This window comes from Alligator sinensis, unplaced genomic scaffold, assembly GCF_000455745.1.
Source record: "Alligator sinensis unplaced genomic scaffold, ASM45574v1 scaffold566_1, whole genome shotgun sequence".
Classification (NCBI taxonomy): Eukaryota; Metazoa; Chordata; order Crocodylia; family Alligatoridae; genus Alligator; species Alligator sinensis.
Genome location: NW_005842017.1, coordinates 122,418 through 130,693, shown reverse-complemented (window position 1 = coordinate 130,693; position 8,276 = coordinate 122,418). Strand labels below are relative to the sequence as shown.

The 8,276-nt window shown below is 42.5% G+C and overlaps 1 long non-coding RNA gene across 1 annotated transcript; it reads left to right on the top strand.

The window, feature by feature from the left end:
* The first annotated feature begins 5,739 nt into the window (after positions 1-5,739).
* LOC106722107 lies at positions 5,740-8,141 on the top strand. Its single transcript, XR_003093688.1, has 3 exons — positions 5,740-5,814; positions 7,153-7,249; positions 8,041-8,141. It is a non-coding gene; the product is annotated as an uncharacterized LOC106722107 (long non-coding RNA).
* Positions 8,142-8,276: the final 135 nt, after the last annotated feature.

Below are 8,276 nucleotides of genomic sequence, written 5' to 3'. Positions count from 1 at the left end.
TTCAGGTGAGCCAGTTTATACAGAAGGCAGGATAGATTTGCATTTTATAGATTAATTACATCAGACCTATATAGTATGAGTTTCTTATGAGGCCGAGTTCATTTAATTAGATGCTGTTGTCTGATGAAATGAGTTTACTCATAAAAGCTCAGGGTATGTAGCTCTGATTTAGTTAATTTAGGGCTGTCCAATCTCCAAGCAGCCAGGAGCCACATGCCCTGTGGGCTGCATTAATGAGGGCTGCATGCCACACAGGCCACACCAGGGTGAACCACAGGCACCCCAGGATGTGTGGTGTGTGGACTCCCCCACACCTGCTGCACTAGACATGCCTCCCCACCACCTGCCATCACTGCTGTACTGCACACTTGCACAGCTTCAGATTCACCCTTTGCTTCCTGTCCTGTGTGCCACTCTGCCTCGCCCTTTGGGAAGGACAGTGAGCCCAGAGACCCTGGCTGCTGTTGCAGCTAGAGCAATAGCAGTGAAGCAGGAACCTGGGGGCTACAACTTAATCCCTCACGGGCCACCAGTTAGACACCCCAGAGTTAGTTTATAAGGTGCATATCTACCCTGCCTTCTGCCTGACTTCAGACTAACATGGATTATTACCCTTCTCAATTTATATAATTGTCTTGGAGGCATCTTGGAGTTCTCATCTAATGAAGGCTGATGCTAGGATCTATTGAAATAACTGTGTGACAATTGAGAAGAAAATACTCTAGATTTATGAACATAGGCATTACAAAAATTAACACAACTGATACCCACCAGCTTGACCAATATTAGGAACTGATCTGGGGACATCCAGAATTAAAAGCATGAGTTGCATCAGTTTGGGCTAAAAAGGTAGACCCTACAGATGAGGCAAGAACAGGCTCTCATCCTCTGTGCCTGAGGGAGATGTGTAACAACTAGTGAGCAGTGGATTACATCAGTATTTAAAGAAAATATTTAGGGCAGTGGTGCAGGACAGTCAGATAAACCTGTAATTATTAGTATAATACAATACTGAAGAAAATATCATTGTGGTTAGTTTATCAGTTTTTCCTGAGAATTAATTTTACCCTGACGTTGCCTGGTTTGACAGAAGGCATCTATGATACAGTTAGTCTATAAAGTGTATCTCTACCCTGCCTCTGGCTAACTTCAGATTCACACAGCTAACTACCTCTTGTTGCCGGTTAGTATATAAGTGATGCTAGAGTGTTCTAATTAGAACTCGGAGCAGACTTCATAGGAACATAGCAAAGTTAGGACTTTTCCAACAAGGTGTATTGTCAGATCATAATACTTAACACACGGGGACTGGGACCAACAAACCCAATAGCTCTTTGCTTCCAGCCCCCCACACTACACCAGAGCCTTGAACCAGCTCTGATGCAGCGCCTGGGCTGGAACTAACAGAGCCACTTGTCATTCCCAGCCCCAGCACACCAGAATTTTCAGGGGCTATGGCACTTAAAATATGTTTTATTTAACCATTACCAAGTATAAACATTACCATGCAAGTGCTCAGAAAACTTCCTGATTTATAGTAATGCTTACTACGATCTAAATAAAATGCCTCATGAGTGTAATGTGCGACAGGATCTCAAGTACTAATCCAATAGAGATAAAGGGCTCACAAAAGCTAATCCAGGTACTGGGTTAAGAATCAATAGTCCCTGTTTAGACCATACTTACACAGACTAGTCTGTGGATGATTTTCTGTTCTTCAGTTTTACATTCAAGTTTGTTTTAAAATGTTAGTTTTATATAAGCAGCTACTCCGAGGTCAGTGATTTAATGTGCCCAGTGTACTAATTAATATACATGTACCTGTAGGTTTGAAATGTAGAAACGTACTGTGAGATAGGAGGGAAGTGGGGGTGAGATAACCAGACAGTTAACAATGCCTGTGCATTTATTTCAAAGGCAAAGCTATAAGCATTTTATTTAAAAAAACACTGATCCCAAGGGAGGGATAGTGCCAATCAATTTTCAAAGGCTTGCAAGTCTTATTTCTAAATCCAGTTTCTTTCAGCCAGTTAAAATCACATGTTTTCACAGTGGACTAAATCCAGGGAACTTCTTAAAAATTGGGTCATTTTTACATGAGCTGACAGGAAATCAGGAACCAGAGCTATGTTTAAATTATGCAGTCAGGACCTGTTTTCATGCCTGAATCACTTAAACAGCTTTACAGGAGTTTTAATCAAAATGATCCTCTACCCTCAAAACATTTATATCTGAGTGGCTAGCAAATATGAAAAATTTCAGTTTAGAGGGAGCATTTTAGCAGAGTGAGATGAGCTCTTAGTAAAAAGGAATTAAAATAAAGATGTCACTATTACCACATTTGTAGACTTTTCCCTTTTACATGATGATAATGTAAATGAAGTAGTAGAAAGATAAGCAATGTAAGTATTTCTATCCATGTCATTTATATGAATGACTTGATAATGTACCTTTCTTCTAATGGTACAAGACCATTAAACACTTTTCCATTCTAGTACTATGCTGACTGTGGTGTTGTAAAACCTGTGATGATTAATATGGAGGAAAATAAGCCCCTTGTCTCTTTTTGTTTCACCAGAGAAGTGCAGCAGTATCTTCCTATCATCTGAAACTCACCTGAGGTCAAATTTGCAGTCGAAGCTTTTGCTGCCTTAAAGGTCAACAACTATGTGAGGTTTTTCCGCTTGGTGAGAGCCACTTCATATTTGAATGCGTGCCTCTTACACTGCTATTTTAATCAGGTACATTTGAGGATTAGCTTCTTTCTGAAACCACATCTGAAAATGCTAATGGCCTCTCCAAACGGCATCCATTTTCTGGAGTTTTCAAGTGCTCAAGATGTAAGCTTGTGTATGGAAACTGCTCACAAACCCTTTCATTCTGTCTACTTTTCCCTTGAGATCAAAGATGTAAGGCATAATCCCCATCTTGAGACCAAAGATGTAAGGCATAATCCCCAGTAGCACATGTTCAGAGCCATTGTGGAGGCACCTTTTTCAGCCCTAGAGCCATCCAGGGACCTGATCAACCACAGACATAAGTAGGAGCAGATGTAGAGCAGCTCTAACCTGCATGTAGTAGAATGGTCACCTGAAAACACTTCCGATGTCTGGAAATCAGTAGGGTACAGTTCACTTGAGCTCTTTGTCATACCCAGGGTGCAGAATGCTCCTAACTCACTGAGGAAGGATATCAGTGTTCAAAAGCTTGCCCAGCCACTCTCCAAGCTATACATTTGGTCCCGTAGAAGACTTTATAAAAAAGTAAGGGTAAGGAGATACACAAGCTTTTCACAGTTACCATGTCAATGGGAATGGGAGTGGTTGCTGGCATGTTCTTAGTAGCATTGCTAAATGGGCAGCGGCCTTTGTGCTAACTTGGTCAAGAAAAAAATAATGATCCATAGGACCTCAGTTTCCGAAGTACTGAATTCAGTGATGTCTATGGAAACTCCAGGTGCTCAGCAAAATCTGGAAACTGAAAAGTGTGTAACTGTAGTATGTATTTGAGAGCATCAAAAAGAGCATGTGAGTTATCTGAAAAAAAAAATGACCTGGCAAGTCTCTGTAGAGAAGCCAGTAACATCTGAGTGCTGAGCTGGGGTCTCAGTCTTCATAACAACTTGTTTTATGGTTAGTTAGTCCTTTCCATGCTACAGGAGTTGCATCTAAACCAAAGGAGTTGCATTTGACATCTGCCCATAATGGGACATTTAGATCCATAGGAAATTTATTGTAGAAGTAACTTAGCTATGTCCGCACAGTAATGTTTTCTTTGTTCCACTGTACCTTTACTGACTTCCATTTTATACAATGGCTAACCTCTCAGATGTGAAGCATAAATCAATTGCATGATTATGCCGTATGAAGGTTCACTGACATATCTGCAAGGCACTTGACATAAATTGCTCAGCAGACATGGAAATGCCAGCAATGAACACTTGATGCTAAACTGCATTAACTGCTGTGGCAGGGATGCACAATATGAGACTCTTGGGTCATGCACAGCCTGCCAGGCAATTGCAGTGGGACATTCTATACTGAACTACTTTATTAATTAAAAAGGGTTTGAAAAGCAAGACTTTGAATCCAGTGCTTTCATAGTACAGTGATTCATTAATATGTGCATGCACCTGCACATACAGTCCAGTTTTCTACCTGCAAATATGCTGAAAGCTTACATCTGATCAAAGCAGATCCGAGTAGTAGCAGCCTTCATCTGAAAGCCTACCATGGAAGTGGCCCTCAATAAAGTTTAATTGATGCACCCTGAATGATGGTCTATTTGTGCAATACTGTAGTTATTGCAATCACAGTTTGAGGTGTGGCAATGTCTGGGTATGTATCCATATACAGCAAGTGTGTTTGTATGTGTAGACTCTAGTTTAGTACTGACCGTGTACAGATATGAGGCTGCTAGTTAGAGATGATTAGAGATTCTGTGACAAAAAGTGGTTTTTCATTGGAAAATGTCAGTTTCTTGGAACTATTGGGTTTAAGTAAAATTACACTAAGAAGTATTACAGCATACTTCTCTGTACAGAAATCCACAATGGATTTTCTGGTGAAGACAACAAGCAGAATAGCTTGGAGCCTGGTGGTTAGGGTATTCACCTGAAATGTAAGAGAGCTGGATAATGATCTTTGTTCTGCTTGATTTAGAATATCATTCTACTACATTCCAGGTATATGCCTGAACCACCAGTTTCCTGACTGTTGGGGTAGGGCCTTCTCAGTTTCTACTATGGAAGCTGTTCCACTGTGTATAAAATAACCACAGTATTCACTGAGAGGTGAGTCTTGCCATCTCAAATGAGTCTCCTAAGCACTGAGCTGTAGTGCTAGCCTGTCTCTGACCCAGAGAATATTTATTTTTGCAAAGTAGAACAGCTTCAACAGGAGAAACCAAGAGAGAAGCACCTCAGAATATCCATTAGTTTCTTGGTCAGGCCATTTACTTGGGATGTGCAAAACCTGGCTCCAAGTCTACTCCAAAGCAGGCTTGATTTTAATCTCAAGTCTCCCACATCCCAAGGATATGCCCTAGTCACTGAGCTATCAATTAATTTGGTTGTCATGTGTTTCTCTTTCATGGAAAAACCTGTGAAAGGTCTTGTATTCATTCCAGGGAGAATAAGTGAGGTTTTCCCAAATCTTGAAAATATTTGTGAGATGGAATTTTTTTCTCTCCCAGCTTTGCTGCCAGTGCCTTTAGGTATATTTAGTTTGTTTCTTTTGCACAGCTATGTGGAGCTAAATTGTTCAGCTTTCCCGGAACCAGAAGAGTTCCTGCAGGCTAAGAAGTCTGTGTTCATTGACCAGAAGCTAACTGTGGCAGTTGGAGAAGTTGTAAATGGTGGGCCATTACACCCACTAACTCTCCACATTCCCATGTTAAGCTTCAATGTGCAGAACTTACATGTGGGAGACAGGAGTACATCACATCCAGCCATCAGCAGTTGGGAAGTTGATCCAGATGGGACCAGTGAGTAGACCTGGACTCAGCCAGCAGGGCTTGAGGTTTAACTCTACCTTACCCAAACACCTACCCCCAAGGGAAGATTTGGGCCTATGGGGATTGGTTGCTTGTTAACAGTTGGAATTGTTACCCTTTTGTAGTGTTGTCTGCACAGAAAAGAGAAGAAAACTGTTCAGAGCCAATGGTACCAGTGGAGCCTGCAGCACAAGTTGATGCATTCCTCTCCCTGCCTGTTTGCCTCACTCCCCAACTCCTGTACGTCTCACAACTCGGTCTCTTTCTCCCTGTGTTGAGAAGCCTGAGCTCCTCCCTCCCAAACCTTGTGACCCACAAGTGGTAAGAAGCTTTGTTTATACAATCGCATTCAAATCCTTAAAATAACTATGGACTCCAGAGTCATTGCTATCAGATAACATTCACCTTACAGGCTGTGACTGCAGCAAACACTTGTGTGTGTTTAACATGCAAGTATTGAATCAGTGGCACTAGTCCTTCCTCACCATTAAATATATGTCTGTAAGATGGGGCCAAAGACAGCCAGTGTCTTAGAGGGATTATCACCAGCCAGCCTGATCCTGTCTTCATGCACTCCATTGTAAATCAGTAGTAATGCCACTCAGTTCAGTCCCAGACTTTGGTGTTCTCTGTTGGGCCTGTGGCTTCTGTGCACCAGCAAATGTAGGTGAGCACAGAAATGGTTGGAGAGTCAGCCCAGGTCCCTCAGAGCTGCATCCCAGCACTCAATGGAATGACAGCAGGGAAAGGAGATAGCAGAGTAGATACAATTGCAGTCATGCAGAGCGAGGAAACTCCAAGCTTAGGTGATCCCCTTTCCAAAGTTGTTGGGACTACAGGAGAGTCAGGGCCAACCCTATTCACAGTACTAGAGATTGTCTTGGAGGGTGCAGAAGGAAGATTTGTCAGTACCAGGTTTTCCTTCATCATTGAATTCATTTAACTGGAGTAAAGGGGCTGGGGAATGGGATTTCATTCAGGGTCTGTTGGATAGACAGATGCAAGGGGGAGGTTCTCTTTGTGCACAGCATTTGGGGTACAGTCAGCCAGGCCATGAATCTGCCAGGGATATGGCCCATCACAGGGAGGGAAATAGTTTGAAGTTGCAGGACTATTTACAGTTTCGGGGCAGATTGAATTATTTAAGCCAGGGGTATGATTTGCTAGTGGGCCAATCCCAATAGTGAGGACATTGTTAAGAGTGATGGAGCTTCCCTTTCCTTCCATCAATCTTGGGTAGAACCCTGAGGCAAGAGGCCTTGAGGCATACCCTACATTCATGACATTTAATCTTTGCTGAATCAACCAGGGAAAGGAAAAGGATCCCAGAAGGGTGAGCAACCAGTACATTAGACACAGGTTCCCACTTGGAAGGGGGCACAGAAATGGTAGTTGTCATCACTGTCAGCCCAGCCACTGCCAGTGCTGCAGGTAGTCTGGCTCCTGCCACTGCTGCTATCACCCAAGATGCAGGCCCTACTAATCATGTCTCTACCAGATCCAGTTGCCCTTTCACACCAGGGCATGGACCATTCAGTTCTTTCTGGATATTTATAACCAGCCCCTTGAATTGTACCCAGAAATAAACCAGAAATGCAGGAGACTTGAAATGTGGCTGTTTTTGATTTGTCAAGAGTTAAAACTTGTTTTCACCTCCAGACTATTACAATACAGAGGAGCTTGTACTGCAGGGCTTTGAAAAAGACTGTGAAGAAGACAGCATGCTGGAAGCTTTTCACACATTAGCTGCCATGTGGTAAGTCTGTTAACTTCATCTTCACTCCCACAGGCCCTGTGGGAACTGATAGCAGACAAGCTGGGTCATTTCAAACCAAAGGAGGGGGCTGAGATAGCTTGCCAGAATGGTGCCAGGACCAGTGTAACACAAACCTGGCTGAAAGCTTTCTTCGGCCAAGCATATGGAAGGACCCTTCCTTGTCCCTTTTTTCTGAGTAGAAGTCCTGTGGGGCTTAGCGTAAAGAGATGCTAAGGAAACATCTTCAAATGGGTTGTACTAAGTTATATCACTTTCTTTGTGCTATCAGAGCGCTACCCATATGTACTGGGAGGCAGCTAGAAGATGTCGCAGCTTCACATGAACTAATAATGACCTAGAGGGTGTGTCAGCAGTGTTGTCACTGCTAGCTTCTCAAGTGAGCTGAATTAGTGCACACTGGACTCCATTTTGCCTCAGCTAGACTGCTTCCAGTACCCAAGTTAGAGCTAGCTCGGGTATCTCTACAATATATTACAGACATGTAAACTCTTCATAAAGAAAGAGTTAACAATAAGTCAGGAAACAGTGGTGCTTTTTAGGCTGCTTGAAAAGGAGCTTACCAGAGAGACCAGATTTGTTGCATAAAGAGGTGTTATTTCTACATAGTCACTCTTCAGAATAGATTTGTGCTTTGTCTTGCTAGTGAAAGGATCCAGGTCACACTGGCATTCCAAGTTATAGTCACACTTTTGAAAGCTTTCATTGCTTTATATTTGCCCATTTTTAAACCATAGTTACTAGTGAGTTGGTAATGGCCTTGCTTTGAGCAGCATTTCTGATGCCACTGCAGAGGAACTCCTGGCAGAAGTGATGATGGAAATTCTGAGACAAAACACAGAAGAAGAATTAAATGCAGAAAGAAAGAAATTAGAAGAAGAAAAGAGCAGGGCTGAGGAGGCAAGGTAACAGCACCAGAGGTTAGATACACAATTGTATGAACTGCAGATTCAGAGGGCAAAAATAGCTGAAGGAAATAATAATAGATGCAAGACCTTTTCCTGTAGAC